This window comes from Sciurus vulgaris, assembly GCF_902686455.1.
Source record: "Sciurus vulgaris genome assembly, chromosome: 3".
Lineage (NCBI taxonomy): Eukaryota > Metazoa > Chordata > Mammalia > Rodentia > Sciuridae > Sciurus > Sciurus vulgaris.
Genome location: NC_136463.1, coordinates 119,981,053 through 120,007,685, shown reverse-complemented (window position 1 = coordinate 120,007,685; position 26,633 = coordinate 119,981,053). Strand labels below are relative to the sequence as shown.

The 26,633-nt window shown below is 33.5% G+C and overlaps 1 protein-coding gene across 4 annotated transcripts in view; it reads right to left on the bottom strand.

The window, feature by feature from the left end:
• The window catches only part of CSRNP3 (cysteine and serine rich nuclear protein 3), a 214,598-nt gene that overhangs the window by 122,565 nt on the left and 65,400 nt on the right, over nucleotides 1-26,633 (bottom strand). The gene's annotated exons all lie outside the window — the stretch shown is intronic.

Here is a 26,633-nt window from a genome sequence, read left to right as displayed (position 1 = left end):
GGGTATGTTTCTTGGGTCAAAAATATTGAATGAACCCTTATGTTTTTTTTTTTATTATTATTAAAATCTTTTTTATTTTTACAGACTGCATTTTGATTCATTGTACAGAAATGGGGTACAATTTTTCATTTCTATGGTTGTACACAATGTAGATTCACACCATTCATACATATCACACCAATTAGATTCACACCAATCACACATATACATAGGGTAATACTGTCTGTTTCATTCTACTATCCTTCTGTCCCCAACCCCCTCCCACTCCTTTTTCCTCTACACCATCCAAAATTCCTTCATTCTTGTCTTCCCTCCACCTCCCCCATAATATATTGTCATGCACTTATCAGAGAAAACATTTGGCCTTTGGTTTTTGGGGCTTGGCCTATTTCACTTAGCATGATATTTTCCAACTTCATACATTTACCAGCAAATGCCATAATTTTATTCTTCTTTATGGCTGAGTAATATTCCATTGTGTATATATACCATAGTTTCTTTATCCATTCGTCAATTGAAGGGCATCTCTGTTGGTTCCACAATCTAGCTATTGTGAATTGAGCTGCTATGAACAACCTTGTTTTCTATACTGGAGAAGCCACTTTTGTTTTGTAGGCAGACAATTGTTGTTAACTTGGATTAATTAATTATAGGTCTGAATTTTCAAATTGGTTTCTTAAATTTAAATTTATTACCCTTTCAACTCTCCTCATGAGATGAGTAGATTTTACTTATGAATCTTAGAAAAGCTATAATATTTTCCTATTGAGAAAAGTGATAGTTTCTATTGCTTATTGGATTTCATAAAATTCTAAGATTTAGACTTCCTAACAATACAGTCTCTATTAGCACAGATTATAAATAAAGTCACCTTCACAATATGAATTGCCACCTCAAAATTATCACTTCAGAGTTTTTCAAGGGTAATCTCAATGTAGCTAAGAGTAGATTAAGTAACCAGGTTTAAAGTATTCAATAACTCAAAAGAAGATTCTCCTAAGTAAGCCAGAATGAGCTTTGCTGAAAATATATAGCTATTACTTCAGAAAAACAATTAAGAACAAGAAGTTCAAAGGATAGGACAGTGAGCAGTGGGGAAAACATTTTAAAATGATAATGCCCTTTCCATCCAGACCAGAATAAAAATTCCTAAAGGAGCAGTTTTGGAAATGCCATGATTATGGATTATATTAATTTTTGACACAATTTTGGCTAAATCTTCTATTTAAAGACTGTCTTATCCACAATAGATTTTTTTTAAGGCTGTGATTACTTTTTTTTAAATTTTTTTTCTTTGTTGTAGATGGACACAACACCTTTGTTTTATTTATTTATTTTTATGTGGTGCTGAGGATCAAACCCAGTGCCTCACGCGTGCTAGGCAAGTGCTCTACCACTGAGTCACAACTCCCCAACCCCGATAATAGATTCTTCACAAAAATAGTGAGATGTCCAAAATTAAATATCTCACTCTTAGGTCGCTTTAAAAACAATTGGTGGATTTTTTTGCTCTTGCTTATTCATGGTTATGTGCCTCTTAATTTTTAGGACATAATGATTTCAAATAATTTAAATTCCTTTTGATTGAATATAATACATATATGGCCTAGTAAAGTTTTGTCACACTTAAAAATAAATTTTACTTGCCATATTTGTGATAATCTGAAGATTTTAGATATAAAAAATATGGTGAAAATAATATTATTTCCTGTATTAATCTAGCTATAAGATTCAGCTATTAGAGCTAAGCAATGGAACCAACTTAGGTATCCTTCAACAGATGAGTGGATAAAGAAAATGTGTTACATACACACAATGGAATATTATTCAGCCATAAGGAAGAATGACATTATGGCATTTGCTGGTAAATGGATGCAACTGGAGATTATCATGCTGAGTTAGATAAGCCAATCCCAAAAAACCAAAGACCAAATGTCCTCTTTGATATGCAGATGCTAACACACAATGGGTGGGGATAGATGTTCTTTGGATTAGTCAAAGGGGAATGAAGGGAAGGGAGGGGAAATGGGAATAGGAAAGACAGTAGACTAAAGCCAACATAACTTTCCTATGTTCATATATGAATACATGACCAGTATAACTCCACATCCTGTACAACCACAAGATTGGGAAGTTATATCCCATATATGTGTAATATGTCAAAATACACTCTATCGTTATGTATATCTAAAAAGAACAAATAAAAAATTTTTAGAAAAAAGATGCAGCTATTAGTGGCAGAAATTAGAATCCAATCATATTAAGGTTCCCAACACCATTTTTATCCATGACACTTCAGGAAAAGCAAGCTTCTTATCAATTATTCGCAGCATATATTTTGAGACAATTTCTACCTATTTCTTAAATAGTCCTTTTAAATGGTTCTGAAAACCAAAATCATAGACAATATTTGAGGAAGTAATGTAACAAACCACAAATTGGTTTCTACAGAGGTTGACTGGAGCATTTCACAGTACACTTTTCCAGGTATTTGCAAGTTTTACTATGAATATACATTATTTTCACAATAAAACAAAACAAAAATAATAACTTTTAAAATAATAATTCATTTCTAAAACAATATGCATAATTTTTTCACTTATATAAAGTGTTACATTATAATATGCAAAGTATAAATGTGTAAGTGTCCAAAGGTTAACAATTAGTACCTTGGGATCATCATTGCAGATGTTTTTAACATTTTTCTTAATTACATATCTAATAGTTTTCTGCATATCTGAATCTTTTCCCTTGCCATTAGCATGATTTACTTATATTCTCAAGAAAAAAAATCCGCAAAAAGAAATACTTTCCATTTTGAAAATAATGATCATAAATATATTGTTATTTTCTGGGTGGAAATCGGGAACAACTCTGGAATATTTCAGTAAAACCTAGAAGGAAAAATAGTTGAGAAATCTGGCATATTTTGAACTCTACTTAGGTACTTCATAGAAAAAAGATATATGATCTGCTAACACACATATGAAAAGATGCTCAACTTCTCTGATAACCAAGTTGTAAACTGAAACCCACTGATACCAACAAAACAAATGCAAACCAGATTTGCTGATATTAAGACAGATAATACTGATATTATCTGCAAGGGATTGTGGAATGGGTTCTTTCTACCTCATTGGTGAGAAAGCTTTTCATTCAATAATTTGGCATTGTCGTCCAACATTTTTAGTGCACAAATCTTTGGACCAGTAATTCCACATCTAGAACATATCTTTTGGAAGAATATAGGTGCTTGTTGTAACACCATGACTGAGAATTTGGAAAGAAATTTTAATGTCCTTCCATGAGGAAATCAAAGAGCACACTCATAACATGGGAAGCTCTGCAGATATAAAAATGAGTGAGAATTTTCTGTGTGTTGCACAACAGAAGACAGCATTTTTTTTTTCTGTACAATAAACCTGGAGAAAGACTTACCAAAAATTAATAATGGTAATCAATTTGGAAGAGAGTAAATTAGAGAGTGATACAGAAGAAACTTTCATTTTTTGTTTAATATATTTAATATAATTTGAAAATATTTTACCATGTCTACTAATGAATGTATTTCAAAATTTAAAAAGATCTGAATTAAACACTAACCCAACTGAATTCCATCTTTCGAAAAAATAATTCATTTTCATTTTGTTTTCCAATGTTTTTCAGGGTTCCAAATTATGGATAGTTTTCAGTATTATAAAATTCCCTTTCTCCCAGGTCTTAAAGATAGGTATGTATCAAAAATAAGATATATATATATATATATGATATAGCATATATATATACACACACACGATATAGCATATATATAGTATACACACACACACACACACACATATATAGTGTTACACAATATGTCATTTGAGGAAAATTCTCTGAACTCATTTAAATGTTCTCTACATTTCTTAAAAGATTCCTAATTAAAAATACTCTTTAAGCAAGGGTAAAACTCCTACAAAACAGTTCTGAATTTATGTAGCAAATAAATTATTCAGAATAAATCTAAGTCAAATTAAAGTCTGCATTGGATTTTGTATGCCAGGTAACAGTGTTGCAAAAAACAGAGATTTGTGAAGTAGGGTATTGAGTAGAAAGGCCAGGGAGTTAGACCCAGGTTGAGTGAGGGTCTTTTACTTCTTCATGTTGTGATTTCAGGCAAGATGGCTAACATCTCTGAGTCTCCGTTACTCACTTATAACACAGGAATAAAAATACATACTGTACAACACAGATGTAAACCCTAATAAATTGTGGGCATCTAATATCTGCAGATGTTCTGGTTCAGGATTATAGAGTATTTAGCAAATCACTCAAGATGACTTATTTTTCAAATACTACATCTCACTTAAAGTCACCTGTTGTAACTTGCATCTATTTTTCTCCTTAAGATTAATGATATTTATTTTTTAAATTGAAGAGTAACAAATGTTCATTATGCTGAATTTAAGAATCAAGATTTTTTAAAAATCCCCTCCTTCTAAATCAGTCAATTGGCAAATATTTCTTAAGGACCTATTTAATGTACCACAAGCCAACTTAGGATCAGGCACACAAGACATACGATACAGATATGGTCCCATCCTCATTGTCTCTTTTAAGAATTCATAATTTAAATATGTAACATAAGAAATATCCATGAATAAAAATGTAACAGTAACCTGAACATTCAGTCAAATATCATCTACCTCTACCAGGAATCTTGGACTCCTCGAAATGTTTATGCCCCTGTCATTATACAACCATTAAGTATATTAACATTACTCTAATATGCTCCTCTCCCTTATGAGCTAGATCCATTTCATCTGTTCAAGAACACTGAACAAGAAATTCTTCTATCCTTCTCCCCACTCACTGATTTTTCACACCCCACTGGATCATTCTCATAAGAGTATATTCTTATTTCCATCATTTAAAATAACAACCTTCTTCTCACATCATCTCCCTACAATTGCTTCATTTCTTAGGCTCTCCTCTATAGCAAAACTCCTTGAAAAAATTGTCTGCCAAACATTCCAGATCTTCTCCACGTATTCTCTCTTAAAACTCCTTAACTCTGGCTTTTGTCTCATCTGCTTACTGAGACTACTTGAATTAAGACCACCCTTGGTCTCCACGATTTCAAATGCAATGGTCAGTTCTTGCATTTTACCACCCAATGGAAGCAACTGATACGGCCAATCTCTTTCTTCTTACTACTGCATATTCTTCACTTGTGGCCTGTGCCACACTTTCTTGTGGATTTCCCTTTCCTCCTGCTTCATTGATCCTTCTATTTCCTTGACTGGTTCTTCTTTTCTCCCTAACTTCCTAATTAAGTCAAAGTGTTAGGTCTCTACTCCTGGCTGTTTATTCTATTGACATTTATTCTCTTTTTGCTCTCATGCTCTATCATGGTGGTATGTGTCATGTACATGTGGATGTTTTCAAACTTGTAGATTCTGTCCAGACTGTTCTCCTGAACCCCATGCCCCAGTGAAACTACCTGCAGTATCTCCACCTGAATGCACAACGGATGCTTTAAAATTATCATGTTCTTCTCCAAACTTCTGATTTTCTATTCTTCCAGCACTTCACAACATGTATACAAATCCTGTTGGAACTATTTTCAAAATATATATGTATTCAGATCACTTCCTTCACCTCCACTATTATCATTCGGGTCCAGGTCCCCTGAGATGGCCTCCTTTATCCTTTTTTGCTTTTCCTCTTTTACACTCAATCTTTCACTCAGCTTTGTTGAAACAAAGTTGCCAGGAAGTCTTCATAAGTATTGAAGTCAGATCTGCCACCCACTTCACAAAACCATCCAATGCCTCTCCCTTTCATTTTGAGTAATAATTAATGTGATTCCCCACCCCCCCAAAAAAGGACCCTTTACCTTTTATCACCTACAACTCTTTCTTTAGCCATCCATGTCAAGCAACCTTGAGTTCATCACTGGGCCATGAACATGATGACCCACACTCAAGGGTCTTCGTCCCCTCTCCTGGGACACTATATCCCCTAAAGAACCGTTAGCTATCCCCTCCACTTTTTTCATACCTTCTCTCCTCTTGGTGGAACCTAACCTGGTCACTATGTTTAATACTACACTCTGCCCCTACTCTGTAGTTCAGTTACCAACTACTTAGTACTAATTTCCTTTTCTCCATATCACATGATATTTTAAATATATAATAGTTTCTATAATGTGCTTATATAATGTATAACATACAAATAATGTACTATTTCATTAGTTTCTCATTGTCTGGCTTCCCTCACTAGAAGTTTAAGCTACTGGTGGGTAGAGCTTGATCTCTCTTCTTTCCTGGTGTGTTCGAAGCCCTACAGTAAACCTTGCACAGTATTGAGGAGCTCAATATTTATTGAGTGAATAACTTAAAGCCACTGATTTTGTTTTAACTCTAAAAAAAGCTAAATCCTAGTATTTACCCAACATTTACTTTCATCAGGAGAACATTAACACAATTCCGAGTAGGAAGAAATAATCAAGTTCAACACCTGAAATATCCCAATGTAAATCAGCTTTAAAAATATATCTATATATGGAAATTAATATAGTTGACCTACAACTAAATGATTTTGGAGATGTGATAATAATCACATTCACTTTCAAATTCTGATTAAAATTTAATGAAATGTTCACAAGATCTTTGGTAAATCAGCTCAACTACATTGTTTTTCTTTACTAGCTAAAAATTCTTTTAACTTTAATTTTTAGCTAGTCTTTACTAGCTAAAATTTCTTTTAACTTTAATGCCCTTTACTACAGCATGTTCTTCTATCAATTATAAAATTAAACCAATTTGATAAAAATTCCATTAATGAAATAATAAATATAATAATATAGAAGACCTTACAGACTAAAGCGGCTCTGCAATCCAGGAAGATGACTGACTAGTTAAGGAAGATGGATGAGACAACCTAGTCTAGGAAATGAACAGAAAATTCCAAAAGTCTCAAATCGAATGTGAGCCATTTGGTGTTTCAGTCATCCTAGGAAGCCAGGTAACTCTTACTCTCAGCCTATCAGAAGAGGACATGACCCATGACACATTTTAACTACTAATAAGAGCCTACTGGTTGTTTAATCTCTTTCCGAGGAGATTAATAGTGTATGTCTGTTTGCTAAATCACAGATTCTTGGTGGAATCAGAGAAGAATAAACACCATTCAGGTTTCTATGTATTAATCCATAAAGACTTGTTATCAGATAACCTTTTTTTCCCTGTGTGTGTGTGTGTGTGTGTGTGTGTGTGTGTCTGCGTGTATGTGTGTGTCTAGTACTTTATTATTGTTGTTTGGGCTTCTGCTCTGTATTTTCACATCCTTACCAGTTCTCTATTATCATAAAACTCCCTGACCCTCAGTGCTATATCTCACCCACCTCTGTTCCTGCCACCTTTGCTCCAAGTTCTCTGTTGAGTGTCCTGCACTCCCCTTTTTTTCTTTTTTTAGTACTTTCTTATGTTTTCTAGCTGTTCTTTTTAGATATACATGACAGAAGAGTGTATTTTGACATGTTATACATACATGGAATATAAATTACTCTAATTAGGATCCCATTCTTGTGGTTGTACATGATGTGGAGTTACACTGATCGTGTATTTATATATGAACATAGCAAAGTTATTTCTGATTCATTCTACTGTCTGCCTGTTCCCATTCCCCCTCCCTTCCCTTTATTCCCCTTTGTCTAATCCAATGAACTTCTATTCTTCCCTCCTCCCCATCTATTGTATGTTATCATCTGCGTATTAGAGAGAACATTGGCCTTGGCTTTTTAGCATTCGCTTATTTCACTTAGTATGATAGTCTCCAGTTCCATTCATTTATGGGCAAATGGTGAATACCCCTCTGTATGGTTGTACCAACACAAAAATCTTATCACTAATAGAAAATATTACAAAACATTGAAATTAAAATATGTAAGATAATATTCATTGATTTTTCAAATGTCTTAAAATTCATTTCTAGATATTTACGCAGAAAGAACAATAATAATAGTTATTTAAGGATTTAACTTAAATCAGTGGAAACAAACTATCTGATTGTTCAATAATAGGGGATTGGATATATCTGGATAGTGTAATATTATGCAGACATTAAAATTATGAAGTCATTAAATATTTTGCTGATATAGAAAAAGTTCAAAATACATTTATAACTAAGAAAAGCTTTTAATGTTACACTATGAATTGTTTTTGTTTGAGTAGTATATGTTTGTTTTCACACATACTTAACACACACATACACTCTCCTACACTGATGCTGAAAGAATATACATCAAGTAGTAAATGTTAAGAGATTCATGGAAGCAAAAACTACATGGATGGGTAATTTTCTACAGAAAACTTATCTAATTCTCGAAGACCTGGTTCTCAACACTTTTGTCTTCTCTTGTGCCATTCACTTGCACTGAAAAATCCCATCAGTGATATTTTGCATGAGGCAAACTGACATTCAAGAGGAGTGTTAGGATGAAGTATCTAAGATTCTGGAAGGGAATGGGCAATTTGAAAAGCAACATTTAAAAATTCTAATCACTGCTCCAAGCTTGAGATAGCTGTGGTTGGACACTGACAACGTGGACACCACTGTGGTGAAAAGAATGTTCCAGGTTCTAGAACTGGCTCAAACTTTGGACAAATTGCTTGACCGCATAAAATCAGTTTCCTCACTGAGGAAATAAGAAAATAATTTTGCCCTCTACCTATGTGATCTTGTTTTTATGGCACCACAAAAACACTTTGAAAATATGAAATATGTAGAAAGGAATCTTAAATCTATAGCCTACTCCCTTAGCAAGTATAAGTGCTCATCCTCCATTGAGGTGTTTAGGGGCTGTTACCTTCCCTGAGTGTATAGTAGGAGATATGGATCCACTACTTAGACTATGACACCATGTACTAAGAGGAGAATGAGTTGCTGAAGAGCAACAAGACAACTGAGGAGATGTTGCATCTAGATTTGTGCTCTCTACAGGAAGACATGATCTACTTCATCTTTGCAGCTGTTGACATGTATCACTTGGGCTGGATGCCTCAAAGTTCAGTAAGGTGTAGGGAGAAAAATTTGTGCATACATGGACAGAAAACATTGAGGTAATGCCCATTATGTAGTAGGGAGACCTCCCATTTCAGGTCCTCTAGAAGAGGCTAAAGACAGGAGATATGCCTTAGGACATTCAGTGCCCTATAGGACAGTGTCCCTAGTACTCAGGAGTCACTCAGAGCCAGAATTCTAAAAACTGTGTGAAAAGTCAGAGAACAAAGTAAAATGGCCTTTCCTTCATAAACTTCTATAATCTCTAGTACATGAGTTACACAATAAGTAAAAGAACCTGGCAGTCCTTCCTTGCTGTCTAAAAAAATCCATCTGGTGTGGAGGATATGATTCCATAGAGCTAATCAGGAAGGGAAAGACAGCCAGAAACTCTAGGGAGGGGCTGAGCTAGAATTTGAACTCTGTGCAGTAACAACCTTCAGACAGATATTCAAGTAAAGAAGGTTGACCGTTGGCAAGCAAAACACTAACTCCATCTGATCATTAATCTTACATACAAAAATCAAAATATCACTGGAATGCATGAATAAACACAATTACTATATACAGTAATAAAATATATCACACAGTGTTGTGCATAATTATTAGGTATTATATTGTTATATATGGTTCATTATTATACATCTTATATATTATACATAATTGTTATATATGGTACATATAATTACATAGACATTTTAAAATATAAAAATATATATTTAAGAACACACAAGACTACTGACTCCAAATTCAAGCAGTTGGACAATATATTATAATGTAACATTTTCTTCAGAAAGTCTTGCTTTTCAGAGAAAACGCTGCCATATTAAAATATTTGATTTTTATAAATATACACAAGATATTCCTGTGATGTTAGTTCTAGATGCATAACTTACACAAATTACCTCAAAACTCTATTATAGATAAACACAGAAGGACTAACAAACTGCAAACCACAGAAAATGGATGATATATTTCAGACAGGACCATGGGCTTAAGTTCGTCCTTTAGATTGGGAAAATCTAGGGTTCAGGCTTCAAAGATTTAGACTAAATAGGTAATTCAGATTGTAGCAAGATTCCCACAGGGACAAGCCAGCAGGGATTTCTGAGGAAAACAAAGAACTCCTGCAAGAAGACTAGAAATATTAATGAGAACACAGGAAGAAAGTCTGCAGGAATCCCCAGGACATACCTTGCAGAAAGTGAAAAGGGAAGGGACTTACAGTAATGCTTTCCAAGGAATTCAGGAAGAGACTGCCTTGCCTGGCAGGAGAGCAGAGGCCAAGATCACAGGTATTCATTATGCTTCCCGTCGAATTAAGAAAATTTAAAAAGCAAAAATGAAGACCTTCAAATTATTAGACTTCCATGTAGAGAATGAGAAAAACTTGATCAGCCTCTGTCTCAGAGAGAATATGAACTTATCTAATGCTGTTTACACTAGTGGAAATGTTAAACACTGGGCTATAAAGTAAAATTAAAACACTACTAGTACACTGAATTTAACAATAAAGACAGGGAGTAATTTACCAAGGCAAGCCACTGAAGCAAATAATATAAACAAGTTCAACAGCCTATTCAGGGCATTTTGGAGCAAAGAAAGAGGGAGAACTGGTTGCCTGCCAACCCCTTGCTTCAGTGAGACAATGCACTCTGCTGTCCAGGAACAGCAACAGGTTGGAGGTTTGGCCTAGAGAGTGGTGTAATGTGTTGCCTTACTAGGGATAGACTGCAGGTCAATCACTTCTGGCATTGCATCCTTTGGATGGATAGGCTCATTATCAGTAACTCTGATAATCTCCCCAGCTCTCAAATTTGAGGATTAGGTATCATCTTTATATTTCTTCTGGTTTCCTGCACCTCCAGTTTCTTACAACTTCCTCTAGCATAGCACTGACCGGCATTTGAGCTAAGAATTAGTCTCACATGAAAATATAAAGAGCTTAGTCATAGGATTAAATTATTTTTAAAATTTTATACTTTTCGGGGGATGGGGTGGGGATTTAATCTATGGCCTTGTGTAGACTAGGCACATGATCTACCACTGAGTTGTATCCCCAGCCCCAGCTTTTCATACCAGCAATTATTATTATTGTTTTCTAATTTTTTCTTATTTCTAACCATATCTCTGGCAAGCAACCATTTGAAGTGCAAATATAAAGCCACATTAATTCAAATAGAAATATCATAGGAGCTAAAGGATGTAACTCAGTGCTGGAGCATTCGCCTAGTACACACAAAGTCCTGGGTTTGATTTCCAGCACTGAAAAAACAAAATCAGACAAAAGCAGCAGATGAAAAGAAATTTTTAAAAATCAAGAGTTATTTAGTAAACATCTTTTAAAACATTGCTTGTGCAAGTCACACTGTACATCATAGAACAAACCAAAGTCCTCTTGGAATTCTTAATCAAAGGCATCTAGAAGGAGCTGTACTAAACTGTTTTAAATATATAGGCAATAAGGGAAAAATAATCAAATATTAGAAAAAATAGGTGAGATTCCTATATGATATTAGGTAAAATGTCAGCTCATTTAGAAATGAAAGGAAAAGGAAGCATATATATATTACTGGAGAAAATCAAATAGGTTAACCATGAAAATTCCATGTCCTAGTTAGGCAGAGTTAAGAAAAGGCAAATTCTTATCTATTCCTACTTCTCTATTGGGGGAGGCATAATGGACTTCCATGAAACCACAGTGCATATTGATCTGTCAGTTTTACTGAAAATACTCAGTGAGACTGCTTTAAGTATTCAAAACATCATCTTGTATTATAATAAACATTAATAAACCATGAACTTGAATGCAAAGAGTTGCATGAATTTTTAAGAAAAAGGATGACACTCGAAGAAAATTCTAAGGCTGTCTTGGTTGCCTAAATAATACCATACATTATCAATCTACTACCCGAGATGGTTCAAGCTTCCTGTATTTCATCATCAAGAGTATTTCTTCACGAAATATGGGAAACCAACACATATAAATATATTTATGGTGATTCCAAAGTCATAAATGATAGAAATGTTATACATAGCTTTTGCTAATTGAAAATTGGCTACAGTAGGTACTCAACAGTGGCAAGATGCATGATCCTTCATAGTGCAAGATCCTTTATAACAGAAGCAAGATCCCTCACACATGAGCAGTGTATCCCTAAAGTAGTATTCACAAAAATATACTGTCACATTCCAGAAAATATGTCAAGACTCAGTGCCAAGATAATGATTTCTTTATTTTTTAGTTAAGGAGGATAGGAGGCACTTCAACTGAAAGCAAAAGAATAGAATATCTATTTCTATCCCAGAACAAAGAATATGAAAAAAAAAAAAAATGGTAGAAATGTCAAGGCAAGGTGCTAAGGAGGATGCCATTGAGAATAACAACAATTTGTTTGAACAGCTATTCCTCCTATTGGTTCTTTTGGCTCATGGAATTAAGGAAGGACTAGACATGTCCTATCTTCTCCAAGAGTTACGGAAGAAGAGATAGGAAGTGGGGGCAGTGGGTGAGTGGCAAAGAACAAAATAAATATCTACTTCATGAAGAATATGGGATAGTGGAGGCAGCAGATACAACCTTCATAGAATGATGCAATGACAGTGATGGAGATACCACTGGGAATTAGAATTCCAGGTGGTCTGTCCCACTTTTCTTCTCCTGGTTGAGAAAAACAGTTTGATAAGAGACAGGATAGTACATAATAATAAGAATAAGAATAACAGAAATTAAGCAAAATACCATGTGAATCAGAAATAAGTGTGCTTACTTAACTAGATTTCTCTTAGGGGGTATTTGTGTGTATAAGATATGCTTACAATATAGAATAAAAGATTTTGCTGAGGAGCAAAGGATTCTTGCTCAAAAATTAAAGGTAAATACTGGTTTTACTTTTCTCATCCAACCTCAGTAGCCAAATGGAAAAAGGCTCAACGGTGTCACTCAGGAGCTCTCTCTTCTTAGAATTTTCAGTGCCTACACATATGGACGACAATACGTGTTTCTGAGTTGAACAAATCAAAAAAGGAAAATGCAAGATAAACAGCAGCTCTAGATCATACATTTAATTAAGGTAAGGCAAGGAAACTCTAAGATCAATAAGAAGAGAAGAAAACAGAAAGGTTTACATGGAGAAAAGGAAAAGATCAAAAAAGTGAGGAAACTTTAAGAGGGCACATAAAAGGAAGTTCTAATTGAACAATCTAATGTTATATCTCTGAAGTACCATTAATAAAATTTTTAAAAAAATGTAATCTCCTTGAAAGAAGCCGTTATGTTCTGAACAGTTGCTGACAATTCATAACAAATCAATTTAAAGGTAGTAATAAATTGTTCTCCCACTTACACATTTTAAAAACTGACATGAAGTGATGATAATAAATCTGTTTATACTTGTAATATGACATTGATATGATAGAACAGATAAATATATATAAATATATTTGGGATGCAAGGATATTTTCATTTGGCAAATGCAAGGTATTATTCCCAGTATTAAGGGCCTCTGAGTCCCCTGTGGCTCACTCTCTATGTAACATTATCAGTCAATCTCTAAAACACAGTATTCACCATGAGAGTATCTGTGAACCCACCCGCACTCAGTACATAGCTCCTTTCACCCTTGCTTTGTCCCTGTGGCACAAGTAGGAAAAAAAAAAAAAAAAAAAAAAAACAGCATTGAGTTGAATGTGTAAGTAACAGTAGTGTATGTTACCCACCATCTCTCTCTCCTGACATTTAAAGAAGTGATTTATCTTCTTTCCTGGATGATAGAAACAATATAATGATATGAAAGCATGAAGAAATGAACAGCTGTGGAAAATTCTTTTGGAGAGTCCATTGAGAATGGAAGAAGAAAGGGAAAACAGAGTTTCTGGTGTAAATTTTATATATCCTGTCTTCAATTTCCCTTTTGGGAACACCATACACATGATACAATATGGACACAATGGCTATACCCAGTACAATATATCCTCAAATAACATATCCGAAGCAATATAGAGCTAATATTAATTCATCTTATTTACTCATTATTTAATTGTAAATAAAAATTTTAACCATTCTGAAATCTTGTTTTCTTGCAATATAATTTTAATGTGTTCAATAACTCAATAACTGGTATACATGAAGAAATTACCTACAGTGGGTTATAACTGAATATTACTTTTGAAAGGATGAACATATTCTGACAGGAGTGCGTCTTCATGGCAGAGTAAAAGTTCAATAAATCTTATGAACTTTTCTGTTCACTGTATTGAGTGGGAGGGCTTGACTAGTGTTTAACTTGCACTGTGGAAATCCAAGGAGTAATTTCATAAAGGCGAAGTCAATAAATACCCACAAAAAAATATATATATAAATCTTAAAGACTGTCATTATTTATTTTTTATTTGATGGAACCAATACTTGAAATGATAAGGCATGGTTTTCATGTGGTCATTGGTACTGGCATGTTAGTTGACAGGCAGAGTTGTATAAAATCATATTCAGCTGAGATTTATGAAAATATGATAGAAGGCTTAGTCAATCAAGTCTTATGGAAGAAGAGAAAAATAATACTCAAACTTGGAAGAAACTTATTTAAGCATGATTAATAACAAATAGAAAAGCAAGAGTTGATTGAGGTCAAATGAATCTGAGGCCGCCTGTCCTGAACTAACATTACAACAACAAAAGCAACAATAAAACTACCATCATTTGACACAGTAAGACAGTATTGTATTTAAAGCAACAAAGGCTTAGAAAGTTTGGTATAAGATATTTGATTGAATTTAATTAAAATGAATGTTGGAAGCATATTATTGGCATAGAAATATACCTACACCCTAGAATTGAAAACTAAATGGCCATTCATCTCTCTAGTGTTAACCTAAAAAAGTCATTTAAAAGTAGAGCCAGGGAGCTATGGATGAGGGAATCTGATTTTACACACAAATTTCTACATGCATTTTTTTTGAGGCAAGGAGTCATAGTTTCATTGGAAACAGTTACTTTGAAATCTTAACCAGTTCTGATGAAGCCTGGAATGACTAAATGTACCATTAAATCAACTGTAAATATATGTTGCTCTGCCAGTTTCTCATGTGGATTTTATAACTTCAGCCTTAGTGTACTTAATTCAGTACCTTTCATCTAGTAGGTTCTCAATATATGTTCGCTATTGATAATGATGACGATGGCCCAAGCAGGGTCTTATTTTCCAGACTGTGATCTCTTCTTCATTTTCAAGTTCCTCTCTAGGCCAGTAAGGTTTTTATTCTCTCCCATCATGGCAATAAACCTGTCACTGTGATCAGACTAGACATAAAAATTTCCAAGGCTAGCACACAAATTCCTTTCTGTGCATGCAAGCTTGCCTCATTCTTGATCCCATCCTGGATGACAGGAAGGCCATCTTGTATATCATCTGTCCATTTGCAGACCAAATGGTTTACAAGGACAGGGCATCTAAATTTTGCCAAGCTTATTGTGCAACCCACTGAGTACTTTGTGATTAAGGCTAAGATGAAAAGGTTTTCTTCTCAACAGCAGGAGGAATATGGTGTTGCTTTCCTTCCAAAACAGGTCATTACAGAATTTTATGATGTGGGCCAAAAGAAGAGATAGCTAATGCATTTAGAATACACCTGGTCCCCAGGATACAACCTTTCATGAAGCTTTAAATGTGTTCTTATGTCTATAAAAAATGTTTACCTCAATATTCAGGTTTTTTTTTCTTCCGAAGAAATAACCAGATTTAACATTTTACTTTTAACTCTAAAAATACATCTTATTCATTTAAATAAGAAAACAGAAAAGAAACAAAACCTGGTAAATAAAAGTGTTTACCATTTTGTCTATATTATCCTTACTGTATTAATACTAAAGTCTCAGATATGTATGTATATGTATATACACATATATCCATAGTTTCTTATCTGAGAACTTTTTATAGAACATTTTAGTGTTTCAGATGATTATATTTAAGTTTTTTAATTTTTTATATGTACTAAGCTTTAATAATTAAATGTTATAAGAATATTGGTTTAGAATACAAGACACCCATCATAATCCCACCATATCAACCATAATCACCTCACCAGTTTGGGAGACATTATTAATCCACTAATGAATTGTTTTAATAATATGAAATCAATCTTCATAGAAGCGTGACAATGTTTTGCTACTTCTAAAATTCAAATATTTACTTGATGTCTTTCCATGTCAGTGTATATTAGAATCACCTCATTATTTTATTAAGAAGCTATATTTTATTCTATTTTATGGATTATTAAATCAACATCTTATCAGTAGATGTTTGGGAAGCTTCAAATTCAGTGAACACAGACAGATGAGTGTTTATGCACACAGATGAGTGTTTCTACAGAATAACCAGGCAGATAGAAGACTCAAGGAAATTAATATTTACATACATATTGACAGTATCCAAAAACATTGTAAAGAATCTGCATGTCCACCAGTAATGTATAAGAAAAAAAATAGTTCTACATTTTTCATTGTTTTTAAAGTCATAACAACTCTCTAAAGCAGAGATCACAAATTCAGATGACTTCAGGGCCAGACAGATAAAAACAAAACAAAACAAAACAAAAAAAAAACCTTTATTAACACAGAGTAAGAAAATGGGAAGTAGGAGAAATGCAGCAAATTTAATTTGAAAAAATAAAAACTTTTGAGTACCAAACAAAATGTATCATCAGTTCTCAAGCTGCCTGTTTATAGCCCTGGTCTTAATGGAATACACTAAGTTTTTACTTATTTTTTATTTTAATTTGTGTGTGTGTGTGTGTGTGTGTGTGTGTGTTTGTGTGCTGGGAATCAAACCCAGGGCCTAACACATGGGTGGACAAGTGTTCTGCCACTGAGCTACATATATTCCCAGCCCTAGTTTTGTTTTTATAAAATGTAGAACTGTTTATCAAAGCAAGCAATACAACTTGTGATCAAATAATGACTCATTATATACATATTATTTTTACCATGTTTTCTTTCCATTTTTTCAAAATTTAGTTATGAGAACAATTCCTTTTCTCTTACACCGACTTCATTGTATGTTATACTGATTTTATCAACACAAACTTTCTTTAACAGATATGCTGTAAACAGTGAAATATATTGTTCTATATTTTACCCACTCATAAAAGCAATTTTTAACTCTTTAATTTATTCTTATCAATACATATTAAGTATGCTTATTAATGGGAATCCCTGTGACATTTCCTTACATGCACACATTATGCACTGATTGTGCCCAACACTTATCAACTTGGTATAAGACTTCAAATTCAAATCATAAGGTTTAGTAATAGTCTTATTATTCATACATCAGTAATAGAGGAAAAGAAATGGAAATATGCTACTTGTCCTAATGTAAGAAACATCCGGCTGAAATTTATATTTAACCTAGTAAAACATCCTTGAGGAGCAAAAAGAAATCCATTATTTTAGCTTGACAAAAAAAAAGGAAAAGGAAAATTCTTGTGTCCTTTTGATAACAGTGGTTATCTTGTAGTCTGTGAGGAAGGGTGAAGGCCATGGAGAAAATTGCTTCTGCTCTCATTTTTCTAGTCCCAGTGCATTAATAAACCTCTGGAAGTTTCAACACAGAGCACACGATATGAGCATGAAGCAGCTTGGCCTCTCTTAGCACTTTGTTTTGCCCTTTAGCCTTGTGAGATTGTCAAAGAGAGATGGCTAAGTAAGAAACTCTCATGGGTTCAACGGGAATGGGAGACCGGATTTCACGACTGAATCATGGCTTTCTTTGTCTGAGGTAGTGGTAACAATTAGAAAAGAGAGTTTGGAAATGTCAGTATGTTTTTCTAACTATGCTTTTGTATTTACAGCTGTTACGTATGCCATATTTTTAGAGATCTGAAAAATAAAACAAAGCATAAAATAACCTTTTTCTCAACACTTTTGTTTTATATTTAACAGAAAAGTAAAAGACACCATCTCTTCTGGATGTAAAAGAAATAGTTACATGACATTGACAACTGGAAAACAAACTGTGCTCAAGAAAGTTTCCTAAATACATTCAAAATATATTACCCTCTTTTGAAAAATCATTTAGGAGAAAATAAAAGAACTTTAAAGAGATTATTTTAGGTATCCTAAAATAAGGTTCTATTTGCCAGTTTTAATTTTTTCTTAATTTTAAAAATATTTCTTAGTAATAATCCCCTTGTACTATATATTTATTTCTTTTGATTCTTAAAGCCTAGACATGACTGTGATAAAAATAACATTGTTTCAGGAAATATATGCCTTAGAATAGGACGTAATTGTTCAAGAAACACAAATTTTTGGATTCTTATTTTTAGCTTGATGTTAGAAAATTAAATGAACAACTAAAGTGAAATTAGCTCTGCTTAAAATAAAGAGATGGCTGGAAAAGATAAGCCTACTATATTTTACAAATAAAAAAAATTCAAGAGAGGAGTTTTGTTTTTGTTTTTGTTTTTGTTTTTGGTACAGGAGATTACACCCAGGGTTTCACTCGTGGTAGGCAAGCACTGTACCATGGAACTATATCCCCAACCCTTTTTCACTCTGTTTTGAGGCAGGGTCTTGGTAAGTAGTTCATGCTGGTCTCAGGCTTGTGATACTCTTGCCTCAACCTCCTGAGTCACTGGGATTATAGGAGAATGCCACCACACCCAGCTCAAAAGAGGACCTTAAATTCATCAAGTTCATGAAGACTTTTTAAAAAACTAAATCCTTTCCAATCATCTCATTATTCTATTTGCCCATAACTTTCAACTCTTCCCTAAAAACATCACTGACATATGTAGCTTATATTTTATTATTTTTGTATATTCACCAGTCCTTTACAAAGTGTAAAGTTGATTTATTTTACATTTTTTCTTGCATTTCTTTAACTGTTGCTATAGATAACTGAAATTATAATTTCATTAAAAATAGGAATCATTTTCTATTTAATAATTAAAGTTATTTGAGTGGAATTTTCTCTAGTTTAAACTTCTGACCTTTTTATCATATTACTAGTTGGAACTGATTGACAAATATAACCGAACTTTTAAAATAAGTCTTCTTAAACTTCCTACAGATTCCTTTTCCACTCATTTGGCATAGTTGTGCATGGTTCATGTTGATGGATGGATGGTGTATCTTCCTAGTTCCTCTTTTTTGGAACTTCCTACCCTTCCCACACAGGTGGATCCTCTCTTCTTTATTTTTACTGTACTTCCCTTACCTGCATATCATAAGCATGCACTGACATGACAAGGTGATCAGAAGCTATAGGAAGTAAGAACACTTTATATGCTTATAGGACCATTATGTACTGAATGTCTGATTACCAGTTATGTTGAAACTTTTATTTTTTTAAGTTCATTAAGATCATTAGGGCTTGTTTTACGAAATGTTCCCATAAGGTCTTGCTAATTATCCTGATGACATTTGTATTTTAAAAAGTGATATTTAATAACTCTATGTGTGTTAATAATATTGGCCATTTATATCATATATATATATATATATGCAGTGAATAATTTTTCAAATGTCTTACATTTTTCAAATTAAATTCAGAATATTCTCCAGTACATATAATTGAATTTTATAATCAAAATCCCAGCAGGATTTTTTAAATAGATTTCAACAAGCTGACTCTAAAATTTCAGGGTAAAGCAAAGGAAATAGAATAGTAAAGAAATTCCATAAAAGAAAATTAATGCTATCAGATTTCAGGTTTTACTGTAGAACTATAGTAATCAATGAGTATAATAATGAGGAAGGGGACAAAATGGAGAAGCCAGAAATACATCCATACATAGATAATAAATTAAATTTTTGGAAAAGGAGCTCAAGGCCTTTTAATGGAGAAATGATAGCTGTTTAAACCAATGATGATACAACATTTGGATATTTGTATGCAAAGTACTGAACCTCAAATCTTTTATCTTATGCAAGAAAAATCTCAAAATAGGTCATACACATAAATATAAAACATAAAATTAGAAGAGAATATAATTGAAAATATGACCTTGGGTTACACAAAGAACTTATAAATATGACATCAAAACCATAATCTGAAGAAGAAAGTATTTGATAAATATAACTAAATCAAAGCTAAAAACACTCTGTAACAAAACAAAGTCAAGAAAATTAAAAATAAGAAACATGGAAAAAGAGAAAATGTTTGCAAATTGCATATTTTCTAAGAAACTGTTATCTGGAGTGTTTGTTTAAAAAGAATCTCAAAACTCAAGAGTAGAAGGCAACCTAATAAAATTTGAGCAAAATATTTAAACACTTCACAAAAGAGATGGTGAATAACCATAAGAAAATTGTTCAATATTACTATTCATTGAGGACATGTAAGATAAAGCCATAAAGCAAATTAGAATGGCTAAAATAAAGTAAATAATAGCATACAAAAGCAAATGTTGGTGAACATGTGGAGCAATAGGAATGCTCATGCACTGCTGGCGGAAAGGTAGGATGGTATGAGCCATTTTGTAAAATAGTTCTGCAGTGACTTACTTGCCATATGTTACACATTCTTCTAGAGTATTTGTTCATGATAAATGAAAACTTAGGTTCTCCCAACAGTTTCTGCATAGATGTTTTTAGCAGCTTCATTCAAAATTCCTAAAACTAAATAACTCAAATGCACTTTGGTGGTTGAGTGGATAAACAAACTGTGGTATATCCATACAATGGAGTACTATTTAGCAATAATAAGTAACAAACTATTAATACATGCAACAGCATGAAAGAATCTCAAATGCACTATATTAATGAAAGAGGTCAGAGGCAAGACTACATTCTTTATATTTCCATTGATATGACATTCTGGGAAAGGTAAACAGATAGTCACCTAGAACAGATTAGTAACCTAGGATTCAGGTGGGGAGAAGTTGACAGGGGATAGTAGGAATGTAAAGGGTGATGTAACTATCCTGTCTTTTGATGGCACTGAAGGTACCTGACTCTAAACAATTGTCAAATCTCATAGAACCATATACCAAGAGGAGTAATTTGTTTTTAAGTTTAAAAATGAATAAATGACATTTCATTCTTCTTCACTTTCTTGCATTGCTTAAACGCTTTCCCAGTCAAAAGTCACATGCATACCTGTAAACTTTAAGTAGTATTTTAAATAATATTTTAAGTATTTAATTAAATTTACTTTAATATTGTAAGTGATACAGATCACAGTTTCCCCAAGTAAAGAATTGTTCTAGGACCACTTACTCACTAAGCCATAGTCCTTCCCTTTATGCTAAGGTCTTCTTTATCAGACATGAACTTATTATGTATACTTGGGTATTATAATAAACTTGGAGGCCTAGCTCAATGACTCATGATTACATAATATGAGACTCTTTATTCTGTTTCATTGCTCTGATAATTTTTTTTGTGTGTGCATGGGTCCCTTTTAGGCATTGATATTCTGTAGGTGCATATGTATAACGTGTAATTCTGTAATTTAACCAAAGAAGAGGGTTGGAATCATCTATGCTATTCATAAAGTCCTAAGAATAGCTTTGCTTGATCAGGGAAGGCAGGGAGCATAGAAGAGCAATAGGCTGAGGCTGGATCTCAGGGAGTGCCATCGTTTAGTAGGAGTAAAATGTCGAGTACTTTTGTGGGCCTGTTCTTTGCCTTCTGCTGTGATTATTGTTTTCCATTAGCTAACTTAACTCTTACATTACCTATAGTCACCTACAGAAAGTGATTCCTGAGTTTCTGGAAGAAGGAAATGAGAAAGAAGAGCCAGTAAAGGGGGCCTGTTTAAAAAAAAAAAAAAAAAAAAAAAAAATCTGCAAGATATGAGAGTAACCAAAAAAGAAAGTTTGTAGCGAAAGCCCAGGAAGTGGAAAAAAAATGTAGTTAAAAGTGTCAAATACCCATGGGAGAGCCAGTCAAGATAAGGGCTGCAGGTCATCTGTGCCTTTAGAGAGAGTGTGCTCTGTTAATGGGGTTAGGTATCAGATCACACTGTACTGAGCAGTGAGTGATTCTTAGAAGCTGGAGATAATAAACGCAGACTGCCGAGATGGAGAGTTTGGATGAAGCCGGGAAGGAGAGAAACTGGATGGTACTGGTGGTGAGACCAAGTGAAAGAGAGATCAGTTCATTTTTGTTTGTTGATTTACTTTTTGGGAAGAACTTACACAGCCTGAAGAGAAAGAAGCAGCAAGGAGGAAAAAGGTGAAGATAAGGGACAAAAGGAGATGATTAATGGCAAAAGGTCTCATTCTCAGTGAGAAGGAATCAAATCAAACACAGGCTTTGCCTGAATAACAGGAAGGACCCTGATCCTTCCTGGAGATTGGAGGGAAGAAAGGAAGAATGTTTATAGATGTAGTTATTTGATGCTGGCGGGAACTGAAAGGATTCACAAATAGTTTTCAGACAATGACCTCAATTTTTTTGTTAAAATAGCAGGTGCACCAAGAGTGAAGGGAAGAGATTGCGTGGCTTGAGTGGGTGATCAACTTTTGAAATAGTGGCTGACCACAGTCAGAGTGAAAGGCCTGGTGAATACCACTGAGGGGCTAAATCAGATTTAAAAAACAAAATATAAACATAAATCTGTAGAATGGTGAAATTTGCTCCTGTCCCATGAGACTGGGTAATAGGAAAAGAAGATTCACCCTAGTTGGATTCAAGGTCACATATACTATGTAAGAAAGAACAAACTTATATAAATAAATAAATAATAAATAAAGGTCCATTGGCAACTAAAAATTATATTTTACAAAAAGAACAAACTGTATAGCAGTAAAGAGCAGACAGCTGGTGTCCATGCAAAATCCCAAGGAAGACTTAGAATAGGGAAAGATGGAAGGCACTAGACGTTTCAATAAACTCTAGAAAAAGCAGTGGAGAAAGGGTTTGTTATGTCTGTAACTTTGCTTCTAACCTTAGGTTTGCCTTATTTCTTCTTTACCCTAATTTCCCCACCTATTTATAGTCAGTCTTCTTATTTCATAAGACACATTTTAGATAAGAAGCCAGGCATATGCAAATAGAGGGAAATTAGAAATTTGGAGATAGTCAAATAGGGATATTTTTCATTTAAAAGGTCAAACTAGTGTTTAAATTGTCTCTGCTGAGCCATTTTAATAGAGAATAAGGATTTAGAGTTGATGGGGAGTTTTGTGTCCAATGCAAAGTGGAAGTTCACTGAGATCTTAGACGTTAGTCTTTGCTCAACACTTTTCAACCTGTGGTACTTTTGATTCCAGGGGATGTGGGCAATGTTTGAAGATCTCTGTGGTTGTCACAACTGGAGGGTAGAGAACTAATGGCATATAAGGAAGAAAAGGCCAAAGTGGAAAAATGCCAGGTGACACCAAATTCAAGAAGTAGGGGGTAGGAGGCAGTTTGCAAGAAGCATTGTTATTTCAAAACATTCATAGGGAACTGGATTTGTGAAACAAATCTGAAAATGATTCCAGGATTAGCAAATTTGTAAAGCAAACCTTGGGAGGATGAAATTAAAGGAACTTAAGATAAAGCATTCGCTTTTGGAAAGTCAGATTTCAGTTATCCTTAAATAAAAGTAAAGGATAAAAGTTAAATAAGTAAAAGTTAGGGATAAAAGTTAAGTTAAATAAAAGTTCCGGGTTGTCTTACAGTGAAGGGTCAGACGAAAGCAGAAAAGGTCAATACTTGTTCGAAAGGAAACTATGAACACAGAAACATTACATGACAAGTCTGCTCTCCTGGAAACTTCTGCCAGCCTCTGCCTCTCTTGTTTTTCCTTTTCTTTTGTTTTCTTGGATAGACATCATCAGTTGCCCCTTTGTGATCAGTCTCACAAAGCTGGCCATTAATTCTCTCAAAAATACAATATGTAATCGAGGCTCTCTGCTTTGTTTTAATTCAGATGGGCCCATAAACTTCGTGACCTTTATTTTAACACTTTTTAAAAACACTAATATTGCACCCATCTTTCCTTTAGGTGATACACTGCTTACAATAGGTGGCTTTTGGAAGATGGAAGGAACTGCAATAGTTATTAGGTTTTGAGATCTCGAAATCCAAATTTTGGTTTTGATATTTGAATGTCCAAACATTCCCTTCAAATCATTTTAACTTTAATGAAACAAACTGACTTTTTGTTCACACAAAATTCACTGGACCTTTCAGCACTATTCAGGAAAGTTAAGGTTGGATGACTTTTAAGATAATATCAACTTACATGATAGGTTCATCTACAGTTCAGATGAATTGCAGAGGTGGGCAGGTATAGCGGGGCCTTGAACAACCTCTACATTCCTGTGCTCGGTACCAAACACTGCACAGGAAGTTCTAACTAAATTACCATTCAAAGGATTCTGATGACTCATTTGTGGATGATCACAAATACACTAATTTAGTACTTTCTGAATGTTTTCTCATAAAGGAAACGCACATGGGGAGACCAATATCCTTTTATAAAATTAGGGTATTATGTGAAAGAGGTGATTGTTTAAATGATTTCCTTCTATTTTCAATGCTGATTCTCAATGCTTTCTTAAAAATGATAAAAAATATTAATGATTAAACTACAAAAAATTATATTCAGTTTTCTAGAACAATCTATGTTTACTGGCATAGAGATACTTAACCACTTTAAGATTTTAATATTTTATTTGATTAAAAAAATGAATCAGACTGGAAATGTGGCTCAATAGTAGGGTGCTTGCCTAGCATGAATGAGCCCTGTTTTCCATCCTCTGCATGGCCAAAAATAAAAGTAAAAATAAAAATAAAAAAAGATTGGTTGACTGCCCTTTATACAAAAATAAATAGGTATAGTCTTCATCCCTTTCATAGGTGAATGGGCCAATCTGTGTTCCATTGTATATTTCTTTATTTCAAATAATATGATGCTTCGAATACATGTAGTAAATACAATGTCGTTTTTAAAAAATATTATTTTTCGTTCTGGTGAAGTTGAGAAAGACACATACTAGTTACTTTACATGCATTAACAACATACACCTTAACTAATGATGATTTAGGAAATTTACCATCAGGTGTTTTATTTCCTTATGTTTGTTTTTAGTTGGCACTATGTGGACAAATAACACCCATCTCTTATGCATAAATTACATACTACTAAGTCATTAGGCTTCTCTAAAAGTCCCACCTGTTCTTACACTCAGTATTTCCTTTCTTTTTATTTTTTTCTCTATTACACTTAGAGCCATCAAACATAATACATAGCTGAGTTTTGTTTTTCTTTTTTTAAATTACCTACAAGCTGCAAGTAGCATGTAATTTCCACCAAGGCACTTGGTGAATTTATTCACTGCTTTCCTTCTTACCCACTGCTGCCCATACATATAGTAGGCACTTTATACATATTTATTGAATGACTACAGTTGCTATATAAGTGAATTAAACTACTTGTCTAATGGTAAATTAGGCTTGGAGTGTCTTCACTCACTTTTCATTAAAATAATTTTACTGTTTTTAATTACTAGACTTACTTTAACTTCATAAGGCATCACCTTAAAGGAAAAAAAAAACAAAAAAAACTCTTGAGAAGCACAGTGGTGTCCAATTTCATTTCAAGCAGATCTCAGCTCTCAGATCATTTTAACTCTCTTTACTCTCCCAGTTACTATTTGCATACGATCCCTTAGGAGGTTATAGCATTCAATCCCTTTCAAACCTACAAGTCTTTATGGGTCATTGGGGAAAATGATTCAATTCTCTGTTGAGCTTAATAAAGAAACTGAATGTACTGGGATTGAAAAAAAAAAAGAACCAAGCAGGCAGTTCTACTTTGTTACTTTCATAGTTGTTTGCAAAACTGTTTCTCACAATGTTAAATTAGCAATTGCGGCAAGAGAGACACTTTTCTTTCTTAGAATCTTTTATCCCTTACTTGTGCTGTACTTGAAGAGCCACTATAATACAAAGTCACCTGTGGGCTGTAATGCCGCAACCTTCTCATTGGGATAAACTGTTTTCTAAAGTAAGAAAAGCCATTTGTGAACATATAAATAATGCCCAAATACTTTACATTTGATTTTAGAATTCATTACAAGACATTTCAAAATCTGATTTTTCTTTTTAATTATGCATTGCTTGAGTTAATAATAAAATTAATTTCTGGATAGCACAGTCATTGGGCAATTTTTGACAACAGAAACTAAATCTTATTCATTTCGAAACAACCCGAACATTTAGTCCACCGCCTTACATATAGTACGTACTAAATAAATAAGCAAAAAAACTCCTGGGCAAATAAGAAAAAATAGAGATTGAAAACAAGACTGAAAACATCATCAGTAATTTTTCATTTAAATTTATGAATACATGACATTGAGTTTCATGACATAAATAAATCAGAAACCATTCACTTTTTAAAGCTACACTATTAGAATGGACCATTTTAACCTACATTGTAATTATAAACTCTAAATAAATATTTTATATTAGTTGTTATTATAAGCTATTTAATAATGGGTCTTCTTTTCTAGTCTTATAACTTTAAACAATTTAGAAAAGATCCCCAAGATCCTTACTCACTCGAATTAATTGTCATTTTATGGAAGATACATTTTCCAAAGGAAAGAATATTTCTGTGACAATATTCCACTGCAGAATGGGATTC